This window comes from Cricetulus griseus, chromosome 2 (genome assembly GCF_003668045.3).
Source record: "Cricetulus griseus strain 17A/GY chromosome 2, alternate assembly CriGri-PICRH-1.0, whole genome shotgun sequence".
Taxonomy (NCBI): Eukaryota; Metazoa; Chordata; class Mammalia; order Rodentia; family Cricetidae; genus Cricetulus; species Cricetulus griseus.
The window spans coordinates 224,437,497-224,451,886 of record NC_048595.1 but is presented as its reverse complement, the minus strand read 5'-3'; the positions used below and the strand labels follow the sequence as shown (position 1 = coordinate 224,451,886).

Below are 14,390 nucleotides of genomic sequence, written 5' to 3'. Positions count from 1 at the left end.
TTGAAGATATTTGACATCTCACAAAACAAGCAGGGAACATTGGCACAAGACTCTGGGCTAGAAACGAGTTTGAAACATAACTTTGAGATAGAAATGAGAGAAAGGTAACCAAAAACTGAGAACTATATATAACAGAGATAGTATTATAGCATTGAAAGCAAAGCAACCACACACACACACACACACACACACACACACACACACACACACACACGCACACACACACAGGCAAATATAAAACGTGAGCTGGCCTCATAGTTGGTAGTGTAAAAGTGTCTGCTGACAGATTGGGAACAGCATCCCTCTGTGACACAGACAAACGTAGCTGGCCTATGCGGTGGTTGGAAGCAACTTGAATAGAAGCACTTGGTTGCCATTCAAGTGGATTCACATTTCAATTGTGTGAGGAAGAATTGCAGAGGAAAACAGCTGAGCATCCTCCTGCACCAGAGGGAGCAAGCCATGGCCCCTCACCTGACCGGCAGCCAGGGGAACTAGGGGACCTGCTGCTTTAGGGCTCACACAGGAGTTTATGCTTATGCTCCAGGCTTATGCTCCAGCCCTAGGGGGAGGGATCATTGTGGGTTTATAGTAGGAAAAGAAAGTGGTTCCCAACTAAGAAGTGGACCCTTGGGGCAAGGATTACCTTGCCAAGGAGTTGATAAAGTAGCAACTGTCAGAAATTGATAGTGATTAATGCTCAGGGGCATGAGGTGGCTCAGTTCTCTCAGGTGTCAAGCTTGAGGCACAGAATGTGTTTGTTTTTCAACTCAAACTCAACAGATAGCCTGGCATGGTAGCACACATCTTTACTTCCTGTACCCAGGAGGCAGAAACAGGTGGATCTCTTCGAGTTCTAGGCCAGCCTAGGCAACATAGACCTTTGAGACCTTGTCTCAAAAATCAAGAACTTCGATAGGCTGTCCAAGTGTGGTGATGCCTGTGAGGTCAGGATTTGGGAGGGAGGGCAAGACAGTCACAAGTTTGAGGACAGCTCGAGCTATGAAGGGAATCCCTATCACAAAATCCAAGGGCCGGCGCTGTAGCTCCATACTGGAGTGCTTGCCTAACATGTATGAGGCTCCAGGTTCCGTCTCCAATACTCAAAAAAAAAAAAAAAAAAAAAAAAACACCAAAAAAGTAATCCTTGGAATGATTTCTTATAAGGATGGCACCACTCTCTTATTTGTGGTAAACAGAGTAATATCTCTCACCACTGAGGTGTGCTCCCTTCCCACACCTGTGAGCATAGACACTATGTCACACTAGTGTCTCACCACTAAGGTGTCTACCTCCTTGCCCCACACCTGTTGAGTATGGACAGCTATATCACAAGGAGGCTTTGAGCTTGCTAATGAGCTCACCTTCAAATTGGAGGTAATGGCCTTTATAATCAAAGCCCTTCACGGCAGAAGAGGGAATCTGATGATGGGATGGGATGTTTGTTTTGCCTTGATTGGCTTTGAAGGTGGAAATAAGGCTAAAAGACAAGGCGTGCAAGTGGCCACAAAAAGGACCATCAAACCAGTTCTGCCCACACCTCCAGAGGGGACCAGCCCTGCAGACCCATGTTAGAGACTGACTCTAGAATTAGAAGAGTCAATAATAACTTTGTTGCTTTAAGCCACTAAGTTACCTACCGATCTTGCTAGGAAATGAATGCACTGGTTAGTCCTAGTTAACAGAGCAAATACAGAAAAGAGGGAGGCGGAACTGCAGCCCAGGTGTGTGACCGAATACCTCTTCTTCAAGAGCATGCGGGAGCTGTGTGTGACCGCATACCTCTTCATGAGCATGCGGGAGCTGTGTGTGACCGCATACCTCTTCATGAGCATGCGGGAGCTGTGTGTGACCGCATACCTCTTCATGAGCATGCGGGAGCTGTGTGTGACCGCATACCTCTTCATGAGCATGCGGGAGCTGTGTGTGACCGCATACCTCTTCATGAGCATGCGGGAGCTGTGTGTGACCGCATACCTCTTCATGAGCATGCGGGAGCTGTGTGTGACCGCATACCTCTTCATGAGCATGCGGGAGCTGTGTGTGACCGCATACCTCTTCATGAGCATGCGGGAGCTGTGTGTGACCGCATACCTCTTCATGAGCATGCGGGAGCTGTGTGTGACCGCATACCTCTTCATGAGCATGCGGGAGCTGTGTGTGACCGCATACCTCTTCATGAGCATGCGGGAGCTGTGTGTGACCGCATACCTCTTCATGAGCATGCGGGAGCTGTGTGTGACCGCATACCTCTTCATGAGCATGCGGGAGCTGTGTGTGACCGCATACCTCTTCATGAGCATGCGGGAGCTGTGTGTGACCGCATACCTCTTCATGAGCATGCGGGAGCTGTGTGTGACCGCATACCTCTTCATGAGCATGCGGGAGCTGTGTGTGACCGCATACCTCTTCATGAGCATGCGGGAGCTGTGTGTGACCGCATACCTCTTCATGAGCATGTGGGAACTGGCAGTCCATCCACTGCGCCACAGCAGGTCATGGCAGAGCTGGAGGGAAGTTGCAGCCAGCCTTGTTCATTTCCCTGAGCTCCAGGTTCAGTGAGAGACCCTGTCTCAAACAATCAGGTGTAGAGTGACTGAGAAAGACAACGTCTGGCTTCTCTGTGTGCACACACCCATCACACATGCCAAGAGGAAGAAGAGCAGGAAAAAGCAAAGGGGGGAAACTGGAACTCTCTACATTGTAGGTGGGACTGTGAAGTGATCTGGTTGTCCTGGGGAACAAATCACAAGTTGCTCAAACAGAAGAGCATCAAGTAGCTGTAATAGACAGCAGGTAGGTGTATTACAGGAATTGAGAAGAAGGATCCAAACAGGCGTTTGTGCACCAGACAGCTTTCTTCATGGTAACCAAGACCTGGAGAAAAGAGCAGAAATCATACAGAGGGGGCACTGTCCAGCTGTGGAGGGGACACACTGGCACCCAGGGCAGCTAATAGGAACCTTAAGAAAAGCTGTGGCATGAGTGGATTAAAATAGGCACAAAGGTTAGATGTTGTAGAACCATATTTATATGAAACGGGTAGTGAATCCAGAGAGACAGAAAATAGATGAGGTTAACGTGTTACAGGGGCAGGGAACAGAGTTTGGGGTGATGGAAAAGCTGTAAAAATGGCCCTGTGTGCACACATTGTGACTAGACTCAGTCACCCCAAGTTGCACTGACAAGCCATCTAATAGCGTGTTTTACATTTTATGTATATTTTGCTAAGATGGCAATAGGGACAGAGCTTGTAAAACCATTTTCAGAGGAAGGGAAGGGGTAGTGTACTTGTTGGGGTTAAAGGTCAGCAAAGGTCAGCCTCTTCAGGCAGAACTGGAAAGCAGACATAAAAGGGTGTGCCACCTACAAGTAGATGCTCACACACATTGGGCAAACTGAGTGAAGAGGCCTTGTAAGTGGCGTTGCAGCTTCAGGACTAGACACTGTGGATGGAAAGAATTAACAATATGAAATGATCTTCAGTACACTGTGGAGATATTTTTTAAGTTCTAAGCCTAATGCCAGGCAAATGCTGCCTTAAAGTCAAAAGAAGTCTGTGGTAGCAGAGGGTAAATTTTAATTATCAGCCCAACAGGCCTCCGGCTGTTTGCTGGCAGAGATGAGGAACAGATGGTGTGTGTGTGTGTGTGTGTGTGTGTGTTTTAGTAGTGCATATGGAGGTTGCTAGCCATCCACATGAGTTCACTGAGGAGAGAAGTCTTGTTAAATTAGCCTCATTTCCTCATTGATGGAATAACTAGGTTAGTAAATTAGGAGAGTGCTGTAGACACTACATTTCTTGATTTCAGCAAAACGTTAGGCTGGTCTTCATTACAGCAGATCCCAGTGGGTAGAATGGAGAGGCGGGCTGGGGGCAGGGGCTTAGAACCTGACAATGTGCACTGGCTGAAGTTTGCCAGCCGGTCCACCTCAGCCAAAGAGGACTAGAGTAGAACAGCATGTGGTGAGCATGGACTCTGCTGTATGGATCAAAGATGGCAGAGTAGGCTGTAATTCTCATGCTCAGCCTGCAGAGGACTGGCGTGGAGAATGTCTGGTACAGGTGGGAACCGAGATACAGTTGCTTCATCACCTGGAAGTGCTGGGACCAGCTCAGGGAGATCAAACATAGCAAGAACAGATGAGATTTAGTCAGACCCTCAGTTACAGTGTAGAAGAGAAGTCAAGGAAGAAGCTCTTGGCCTGAAGATGGACAGAATACTGACAAGCATAGTACAGGCTACGTTAGCCTGCCCTGGTGGAAAGCTATCCCTGATACATGTATGGCTTTTGTACACAATTAGAGTTAGTCCCAACAGTCATATTGTGACTGACATGAGTGTCATGTCTTACTTAGGATGCTAGCTTATAACAGGAAGGCCCATGGTAGTCAGCTTCCTGGAATAAGCCCCATGTGCCTGGACACCAGATGCACTTGTGGGAGTCTGACTTTGTTTTCTTTCTCATAGACCTTAGTCCATTCTGGATGCTGTTTTCTTATGCCACTCTTTATGTTTACTCAAGCCATTTCCCCCCCTCAATCCTTGGCCATTGGCTAATCATTTTTAAGGATATAAGAAACAGTGCTTGTATAATAAGCATGAGAAACAAGAGTCAGAATCCCCAGGCCCCATGTGAAACTCGTGTATTGTTGCTCTTAGCTTTACTCCCAGCACTGGGGGCAGAGGTGGGGGCATCTGGAGGTCTCAGTGATGGCCAGCCACAAAAAACAGTAGCCTTGTGGTTCACTGAGATACCCTGCCTCAAGGGAATAAAGCCAAGAGTGCTGATGAGTTCTGACATCCTCTGTTGTTGGCATATGAACTCCATGTTGATACGCATGTACACACAAACACACACATTTAAGAAAGGCTGAGGATTCAGTGGAGATCTTTGCCACACCTACCATAACATGCTGTCTTACAGTGTGGAGCTTTTCACCCCCCACCACTCCCTTCACTATAGGGAATACGTTTTGCAGTCAGGTGACTGCATTGGCATTTCACCTCCCTTTTTCTAGCTGGCAGTTTATTGACTACATGGAATGCAGTGGCACATGTGTACAGGCCATTCAACGTATCCCGCTGGTGCCTGCTGGGTGTGGGTCTTACGGGATGCCTTCTTGAACAAAACACCGCCCTGCACCTACAGTCTGAGATTAGCTGGAGAGAGACAGATGATAAATGATGTAGTACATACCCGAAGACAGAGGGGGAGAGGCTGAAGCAGTGGGGTGGTGAGCAAGAGAAGATGAGGGTACGCTGAGGGCCCGCGGGAAGCCTCGCGGCGGAGGTGTGAGAGGGGAAGCAGGCCGGCCCGATGACTGTCTAGTAAGAGGAGCATTTAGTGTGAATGGATCGTTTGCGTGTATTTGAGAGGCAGCAGGAAAGCCCCTGAGGTGGGACACAGTGAGGAAGGAAATGGGAAGAGGAGCTGAGCCCTGTGAAACTAGGGGCTTGTTCCCGTAGACAGCCGTCAATGCGGGAAACTTGACGAGCTGAGTGAGGCAGGAGGATATGATCGGCTCATCCTTGAGTGCCGTCACGCAAGCCAACTAGAAGCCAAGGACAAACATCACGGGTCACTTAGGGCGACTTTTGTAGACAACTAAAGAGTGGGTGTGTATCGCCTCCTTAAAGTGAATGCATTCAATGTGAAGTTTAAAAACAACTCAGAATTGTAAAACGCCATCTACAAACGTGTGCGCCAGCCTTTTTGAAGAGACAACCCTTTGTGGAGAAAGGGCAGTGGCGAGCTGCCCCATGCTGTAATACCTGACCACTCCAGGCCAGAGTCATTGCCAAGAGGAGCTGTCAATCACCTGACCACTCCAGGCCAGAGTCATTGCCAAGAGGAGCTGCTGTAGTTCTAGGCTTCACTGAGTGCCCTACTGTGCCCGATAGAAGAAGGTTAAACAAAAGTCTCAGTCCTCAGGCATAGATGCACTGGGACAATGATAGGCGCTCACAGAGCCTTACAAGAGCAAGGCTACCTGGTGTGGTGCCTCCTTGAGAGGTCATTTCTGGGCAAGTGAACTGGGCCATCAGAGTGAGCATGAATGCTGAAGGCAGACGATGGCTGTCATGACACTTCTCACCTGCACAGTCCTATTGGGAAGGAGGAGACCTTGCCTCCTGCTCCTTGCAGCCCCTGAGACCCAGAGACACCAGTCTGGAGCCCTGAGCTGGGTGGTTTTGGATGCCCCCTTCTACCTAGCGTGGTTGCCACATGCCCTGCAAGTGTGACCTCCTGGGGCTGCTTTGAGAATCACTTCTTTGTGACTGATCAAGAAATGCTCCCTGCTGTCCTGTGAAAGGAACTTTCAAAAATGATTTAAAAGGACTCAAGATAGGAGAATATAAAGAATGAAGCAATTGTTTTCTCTCTAAATTTCACACTAGGCAAAAGAAAAGACTTCAGCACCTTTTTATCGGCTTTGTAAATAAACTGACAGAAGACCAGAGCTGAAATGACATTGTAGATTTTTCCTTTTTGGAGGGGAGCGGGCAGCATGAGTCAGATGGACATGAAGACCTGGCTTGTGATCTCTCCATCCTAACCCCTCAGACTAACACAGTCTGGGGAAATGAGTCAGAGGAAATGGCACATTTCAAAACCTACACGCAACCTGACAGTCTCAAAAGAAGATGGGCGCTGCCCCTCTTGATGAAGCAAATCCATCTGCTGTGTAGATGGTGCGTGCGTATCTTCCACTCTGCTATTCCCAGAGTTTCGTCTTCACGAATAGGTCTCACGGTCACTGCCATGTGGGGAAGCCTGTGGGTGGCACCTTCATCCCTGTCGGTGTTTACCAGTCACCATCAGCAAAAGCACAGTCCAGGAGGACAGTAAGTGGACACCAGCCTAGAGGAGCCCCTGCCTGCTGTTCTCTGTGACCAACTCTAGTGCTAGAGAATGGCAGGAGGGAGGAACAGCTGGGCCCAGCCGGAACTCGGGATCAGCACCACATGCACTAGGCTTACAAAAAGTGTTTCAAGAAAGCATATAGGTCCTCTTGAGTGTGATAAGGACACCTGTAACCCCATCACCCGAGTGACTGAGGCAGGCAGATCATAAGGTCCAGCCCAGCCAGTCTTTAAAAGTCCTTAAACAAGTACAGAAGGCTGGCACAGAGGTGCATGCCTGTAATCCCAGTGACTTGCCAAGGAGACGTATAAGGGTCATTTGAGGACAGCTTGGGTAATGTAGCAGGACCCTGTCCCAAAACAAAACCTGTCTATAGAAAGCACAGCCATGACATTGGCCTTCCCTATGGTGTGTGAGTATGCGAGTCTGAGTGAGTGTGTGAGTGCGAGTGTGTGTGTGTGTGCGCGCGTGTGCGCGCGCATGTCTGTCTGTCTGTCTTTGCTACTGAAAAGGTCATGGCCTGCAGGTCCTTGTTGCTGTTTTCAGCTAGAAATTTATAAGAAACAAGAAGAGTCCTGGAAGATAGACAGGCTAAGGTTGGGAACCATTTCCTTTTGAACAAAATCTTCCTTGGGTGGATCAGGTTTGTGATTTTATTGTTGAGACAATCTGTGCAGCGCAGGCTGGTCTGGACCTAGATCCCCCTGCAGGATTCCTCAGAATCTTCCTGCCTCTGCCTCCCAAGTGCCAAGTTACAGTGCACACCACCATTCTTGCTGATAGTGAGTGAGTGTCCATCCTTTCCTTCATTTCCAGGTGGCCTGGAGCTGGGGGAGGCTGGGCTTTGGTACTGACTGACGGTGGTGACATGGCACGGAGAAAAAACTGTAATTACTTCTAGCCAGCGGCTTCAGGTCAGCGCAAAACTCTGTGTGACTCCAAGTGCTGTCCAGGAGGAGCTAACTAGTCTCCCTAGGAGACGGTCAAACCTCTGGCATTGTTTTCAGCAAACTTCTCTGTTCTGGGCTTGTGGGTTCCCTAATTCATGTGTTAACACCCTAATCCCATACCTCAGGATGTAGGCTAATTTGGAAATGGAGTCATTGCATGTGTAATTGAGTAAGCTGAGGTCATGATGGGTTAGTGTGATGTTATGTGATGACCTTAAGAAACACACTGTTCAGGGAGGACCTTCTGCCTTAGGAAGCCCTGCGTTTGGAGCAAGCCTGGGAGACAGCTTCTGTCTTCTCATCTTCAGAGGCCGCATGGCCCTCTCTATACCTTGATCTTGGACCTCTGGCCCCAGGACTGAGAGAGAAATCCTGATTTTTTTTAAACTACTCATAAGCTCACTATGTATTCTAGGCTGGCTTTGAACTCATAATAATTCTCCTGCCCTGGCCTCTAAAGTGCTGGGATTACAGGCATGTGCCATCGTACCCAGTTTATTTTTGTAGTATATAACTGTTAGTGTGGCCAGCTCGGTGTGGGTGGTGGAGAACTGCCTTTGTCCAAGTGTGCAGGCTGCAAGTGGAATGCTGGTGAGTCAGATCATGGGGTCTAGAGAGCAGCGCCGCACTCCACGCTGCTTGTCCCTAAGCTTTCTTTTAGCTCTTTGTCTCGTTCATCATCCGTCCACTCCCTCCACGAGCAGACCTTTTCACTGTGGGCTGATTGTCACTCCCTCAGGCAGCCTACCTTCAGTCTAGTCTGGATGTCTTCCCTGTGCTCAACAGAACCCTGTACTTGCTCACCACAGAATGCCTGCCTCTGTGTCGCTGTGTCTCCACCCAACAGTAAACTTCATGGAGGTACGGCTTTCGTCGGCATCTTTCATCAGATCCCCAGCCCTTCATGCAATGTTGACATCAAAAGCGTGCTTGGAAAGAATCTGTTGAATGAGGGGGAGGGGCATAGAGAATCCTATCACCTGTTTCTCAAAAGTCTCTTGCCTCTCCCAAGATGGCAAGATAAGCTTCACCTCCCTAGCAGCAATAAGGGCCTGGGATGGTAGGATTAATTAGGAGTGAAGGGCGTGGCTGTGGAGAGGGTCCAGCAGAAATAGAGGACTACACTAGCAGCTGGGATACTTAGCACAGATCAGTGAGTCATCCCACTCAACCCGGACCAGCTGTCTTCCAAGCCCTGTGCTCCTGATGTCCCTGTGGCTCACCATCACTGCCTGAGTCCCCATTTTTTCAACCAGATTCATTATCTCACCGGCTAGAATCCCACACCCCTCTAGAGCCTGACCCAGGTGTGGAGCGCTTACACCAGGCTAGCTGTGCACACCACAGGCAGAGTTCCGGCCCCCTTTCTCAGGGCTCCTCCTTCCTGCCAGCTTCGCACACAGAAGCAGTCTCTATCCCGTTTCCGGATGGAAGGGAACAGATCGCTTTGTGAGAAGGTCCCCACAGATGTCTGCTTTGCCCTTGTCCTCAGTGGCCCATCCAGTAGGGAGGGGGGTATGTGAAGCGAAGGAGGGAACTCATCTCCCAGTGGCTAGCGAGTGTGTAAATAGGGCACACAAGAACATTTTCTTGTGGTGGTGGTAGCTTTCATTCAACACTCATTATGTAATTGCCAGCTTCAGGCACAAGAAAAAGGGGCCAAGTCCTTCTCAGAGCTTTTAATTGAGCTTTGTGAGAGGAGGACAGGGTGGCTGTGGGAAAGGCAGTCTAGTGGAGCTGGGAAGAGACTGAGTTTTCCAGATAGAGAGCTGTCCTTTGGACACTTTACCTCCTCTGGGCACAGCAAGCACAGTGTTCATGCACAGAGGGTCTAGGGGGTATGGGGGCATAGATCCAGCTAGAAAAAACCACAACCAAATGCCAGCTGTATTCGTTTCCTGGGCTGCCTTACAAAGCACCCAACATGGACGGTTTCTGTCATTTCTGCAGGCTTGGCTTGCAGGACTGTGTCCTCCGAAGGTTCCACCATCAGTAGGTGGCAGCAGTCCTAGGTGTCCTCGGCCCTTGCAACATCACCCCATCTCTGTCTCATAACCACGTGATCTCTTCGTCTGTATATGTCCAGGTGTCTACAGATCACTCTTGCCTTGTAAAGACACCACTTCCTGGATGTGAGACCCACTTCAACGTATCCTTTCACACTAACCCAGTTGTATCTGAAATCCCTACTTCCACACAAGGCTGTAGCCCCAGAGGTCACACCATTGTCAGTATTTTCTCTTGCTTCCCAGGCATGGAAAGAACGAGTTTGGAAAACATGTTTCTGCACATGTCCAGCACTTGATATGGACCCTGGACTGTGCTTAGACACCACTGTCCTTGCCTCCAATGTTACAAGTGTGATATTTGTTTCTTTTCCTCCATTAAACTGCTTGGTCATTTTTAGTATCCTTATGGAATATCTCTGCTATTATGGAATAAGGTTGAGATTTCTCAAGCCCAGAAGACTCCTCAAGGGTTGGAAATGGAACAAGAAGATAGCTTTTGGCATCAAACAACACATAAGATCCCGGGTGGTGTTACACAAGGTCACCAACACTGAACTGAGGGCGTGAAAGCAAATTCTGTGAAAAAGATGGCCACGGAGAATCTGTGCTTAGAAGCTGAAAGATCCCCTTTGAGTGGCTACACTTTCCCAAGAGCATGGACACAATCCTCTGTGGATGAGAAACTCAGGCCTGTTCAGAGCTGCAGGGCATGCTCTGAACCTCCTGAAGGCTTTAGAAAACATTGTGTATCCAGAGACAGCCTGGCCCACAGCCCCGGCAGCATTTCCTTAGTTGTTTTGTTTGTTCTCTGGAGACATTTGTATGGAAATGTGACCTTTGGTTCCTCACAAACCCATCTCCCTGGGGTTAATTCCACTGTTGAAGTCATAATCTTTTATGGAAAGCTTTCTGAACATCTTGACTTCAATATAGTGTTAGATGTCACAGATGGGGGTGATTGTGTGAGCTTTTTGTGTGCCATGTGAAAAGAAGGTAGCATCTGTGGTTGAAGGCAGGGACACAGACGTGGTCACTCACAAACTCATTGGAAAGGGTATGTGGTTGTCTTATGCCACTCATGACCACCAGTGTCCAATTTAATTCCCTCAGAAAGAGCAAACACCCTCGAAGGAGGCACACAAATTAGATTTTCTTCTAAGGCACTCCATTGTGATGGATGGCTCCTTAGAGCAGAGCCAAGCAGCAAATCTCCATGTGCCTCTGCTTCTCTACAGGACAAGCCTCACAGTTGCTTGTGTAAGAAGTCTCATTCTGTACTTGTTGCTGCCTGCCTGTTCTGGCTAAGGCCTGTTGTCTCTGCCGGAGGCCAGATCTACTCTGGGAAATATGGAAGACATGTTCCCAGGAGCTCCAGTGGCAATGTTGGCAATATTGTAGGGAGAAAACTGCCCTAGTGGGATTGTTGGGAAACAGTTCATGTTCCTGGTTGCTAAACTTGGCTCATATAATACAACAACACAAGTTTCTGAATGATGTCCATGGTGTCAACATCTCCTAGACCTAATAGTGAAGACCACCCAGAGTGTACCATAGAACAATATAGCCCATTTACTGATGGGCGCCTTTGTGGGTGAAATGTTAGAGAGAAGACTTGGATTGCACTTGGCGTTGACAGTCTCTCACTTTCTTGTTCTATTAAAGATGTCCAAACAAATTTGGTGTGTGGGAAAGAGAGACACACTAGTACTGGGTAATAAGGGAAATGCAGCCATAATAAAGCAATTGAGTTTGGTCAATACCCTCTTTCCTCTATGTTTCAGAGACACTGATGTTGAGTGACTGGGGGTATGGCAAGAGTGACAATGAGGTGACAGGGGCTGTGAGGATAGGGAGAACCTCCATCCTTCATCTGGAAAGGGTCCAGGCTGAGCAGAGTGGAATATGGAGCCTCTGTGGCCCTAGCAGCTGCTGCTGGTGGTGGTAGTGTGATCCAGCACTCTCAAGGTGACCCACAGGCAGGACTAGAAAGCTACTATGGAACACCTAGGTAACAGCAGGCTTATTGTGTAAGACCCTCGAAAACTCAAGTATCCGGGGTCCCAGGCCACGTTTGCGGTCACCCCAATCACCAGGCAGATTCGAGAGCTTGCTGCAAACTGCACGAGGCTTTATTGTAATTTAACGAGAGCTAACCCCATGTTAGCTCAGGTCTTTCACCCACCCACCATGGCGGATAGCTAGAAAAGACGGCTCCTAGGGGCTCCCGAAAGATCTTATAGGGCAGCGTAAGGGGAGTGTCTAGGGGTACGCACAGGCTCACGATTGGTGTGCCTCCAGGCTTGGAGGGCTTGCCCTGTGTTGATTGGTCAACTGGTTGTTATGGCCCATAGGCCCTCCCAGGGTGGTTGCTATGCTCTCTACGTCATTGCTGTGCGCTTGTCCGTAAAGCACACCCAGGGTCGTAAAGCATAGCGCCACCAGCTAACTTCTGATGGGTTCCTTGTCACGAGACAGGCATCTGACCTCTAAGTGACCAAGGCAGGTTTATGGCAAGCACGTATTCGGCTGTTATGGCTGCCGAAAGGGAAGCTGGTCCCTTCAGTTGGTACCCAGGAAACCCATGGGTGCCCAGCTAAGTGCCTGAAGGCAGATCTTTCTAGTCAGTGAGAGAGGTAAATTCCCAGCAAGGAAGAGCTCGGGTTCACATCTATGGCTGTCCCACCTGCTCAGGTGCTGCACTCATTCCAAAAGTCCTGTACCAGCAGCTTGTGCCTTACTGGCTACAGCATTTGTGACCTGGCACAGAGTCGATTGTTTCAGCCATTATTGTATCAGTGTAAGCTTACACAGACACACCATGTTGTCTCTGGGATTCATGTGTAATGGTCCAGGCAGGTGTGATATATTTGACTCAGGATGTGACAGTTTTGGCCCTTGCCCTGGTTGGATCTGTGTCTGATAGCTAGTGATCTCTGTGTGTGTTACATCATTTGGGCCCTGTGTTTGCTCTTTCAGCTATCCCCAGCATTGCCTTTCTTCCTCTTAGCAGCACCGAGGTCTAGAAAGGTTCTAAGTGCAAGTACTCTGTTGCTAAGACAACCCCACCCAAAAAGCCAGTCTACATTGTAAATGATTCCTATTTAACGTACATCGTGTCTGCTGGGTAACATCCCAAGGATTTTTCTACTATGAACCCGTGTTCTCTTCCAGCTTTACCTCGTTTCATTCATTTCTTCATTCATTCATTAATTCACTCACTCATTTTTTTTTTTTGTTTCTTCAGACAGGATCCTGTGTAGCCCAGATTGGTCTCAACTCTCAACTTTGTTTTATAGCTAAGGCTGGACTTGAATGCCTAATCCTCATGCCTCTGCCTCCCAAGTACTGAGAAAGTGGGTATGTGCTTCCTTGTCTAACTCAGCACCATTTTTTATATGGGGAAATCAAGGCTAAGAGAGAGAAAGGGGGGTGACAAGGCTGGCATCAGAAGCTTGCTGGAAGCATCACCTTGGTCCTCTTTGTCTCTGCAAATAGGAACCACTGTGGGGCCAATAGATTGTTAAAGCCCTGGGTCTTCTTGATGGAGGCTTGAGTGCCTCTGTGCATCCAGACTGCATCTCAGACACATTGGCAACAGCCCAGTAGAGGAACAGCTCCGTGTTGAACCCTTAGTCTTGCCCTCTAGAAGAGGAGACAAGTGACTAAGAGCCTGTTCCCCACCAGCACACTCCATTCACCTGGAGGAGTGACTTCCCAGTTAGGTTTTGAAGACTCTGAGAGTTTACCAAGTGTACCTAAGCAGGACATCACAGGCTGAAGAAATAACATGTAAAGACACAGGATAAAACTGACTTTTTAAATAGGTGGAACTGCAAGTATGTTAGCATGCAGACATGATAGGGCACATGGGAAAATACTGTGCCACGGACACTGGAGAGGCAGGGCCAGCAGTGTGGTCTGGCTTGCCACACCAGAGACCATACTTCATCTGGGATGTGGGTAATTTAACGTCATAGTTTCAAAACAGGGTTAAGATCCCCAAACCCTGATGCACTCGGTAGTGCTGTTTTCCCTGCTTGTGACATTGTGATATTGAAGGAAATTTTAAAAGTAAATAAGCTCCATGTGTGAACTGCATTGACCTCATGCCAAAAAGAATGACTTTTATTTTCTCCCACTCATTTCTTCATTTTTTTTCACCAGCAATTCCCTTTGGCAAAAGTTATTCTCAGATGGGAGGATAAGTACTTTTGAGGGGTTTTGTTTTTGTTTTTAATGTTTTTTTCAAGTGGCTTTGATTGCATAAGAACATGGTGTAGAATGGTTCCCAGTAGATTTCTTTATAGCAGGGATGGTGGCTAAGACTGATTATGTAATTGTTCCCTCTGTCTATTCTGAGAACCTAACGTTGCCAGAATATGAAAAGCTAACGATGGTAATGGCATCTGCACATCTTTCCAGCTCATGGTTCTGGCCATGGTTGGTTACCCTCACATTGTTTACTGCAGGACAGAAGTCAGTAGTCTTGATGTGGCATTGATCATTTCACCTGTGCTGGCCACCCAAGACTCAGTGCGGTCTGCTGTGCCTTGGATGCACA

General features: G+C 48.3%; 1 protein-coding gene across 2 annotated transcripts in view; it reads left to right on the top strand.

Moving 5' to 3' along the window:
• Cables1 (Cdk5 and Abl enzyme substrate 1) overlaps positions 1-14,390 on the top strand; it is a 106,224-nt gene that overhangs the window by 55,813 nt on the left and 36,021 nt on the right. The gene's annotated exons all lie outside the window — the stretch shown is intronic.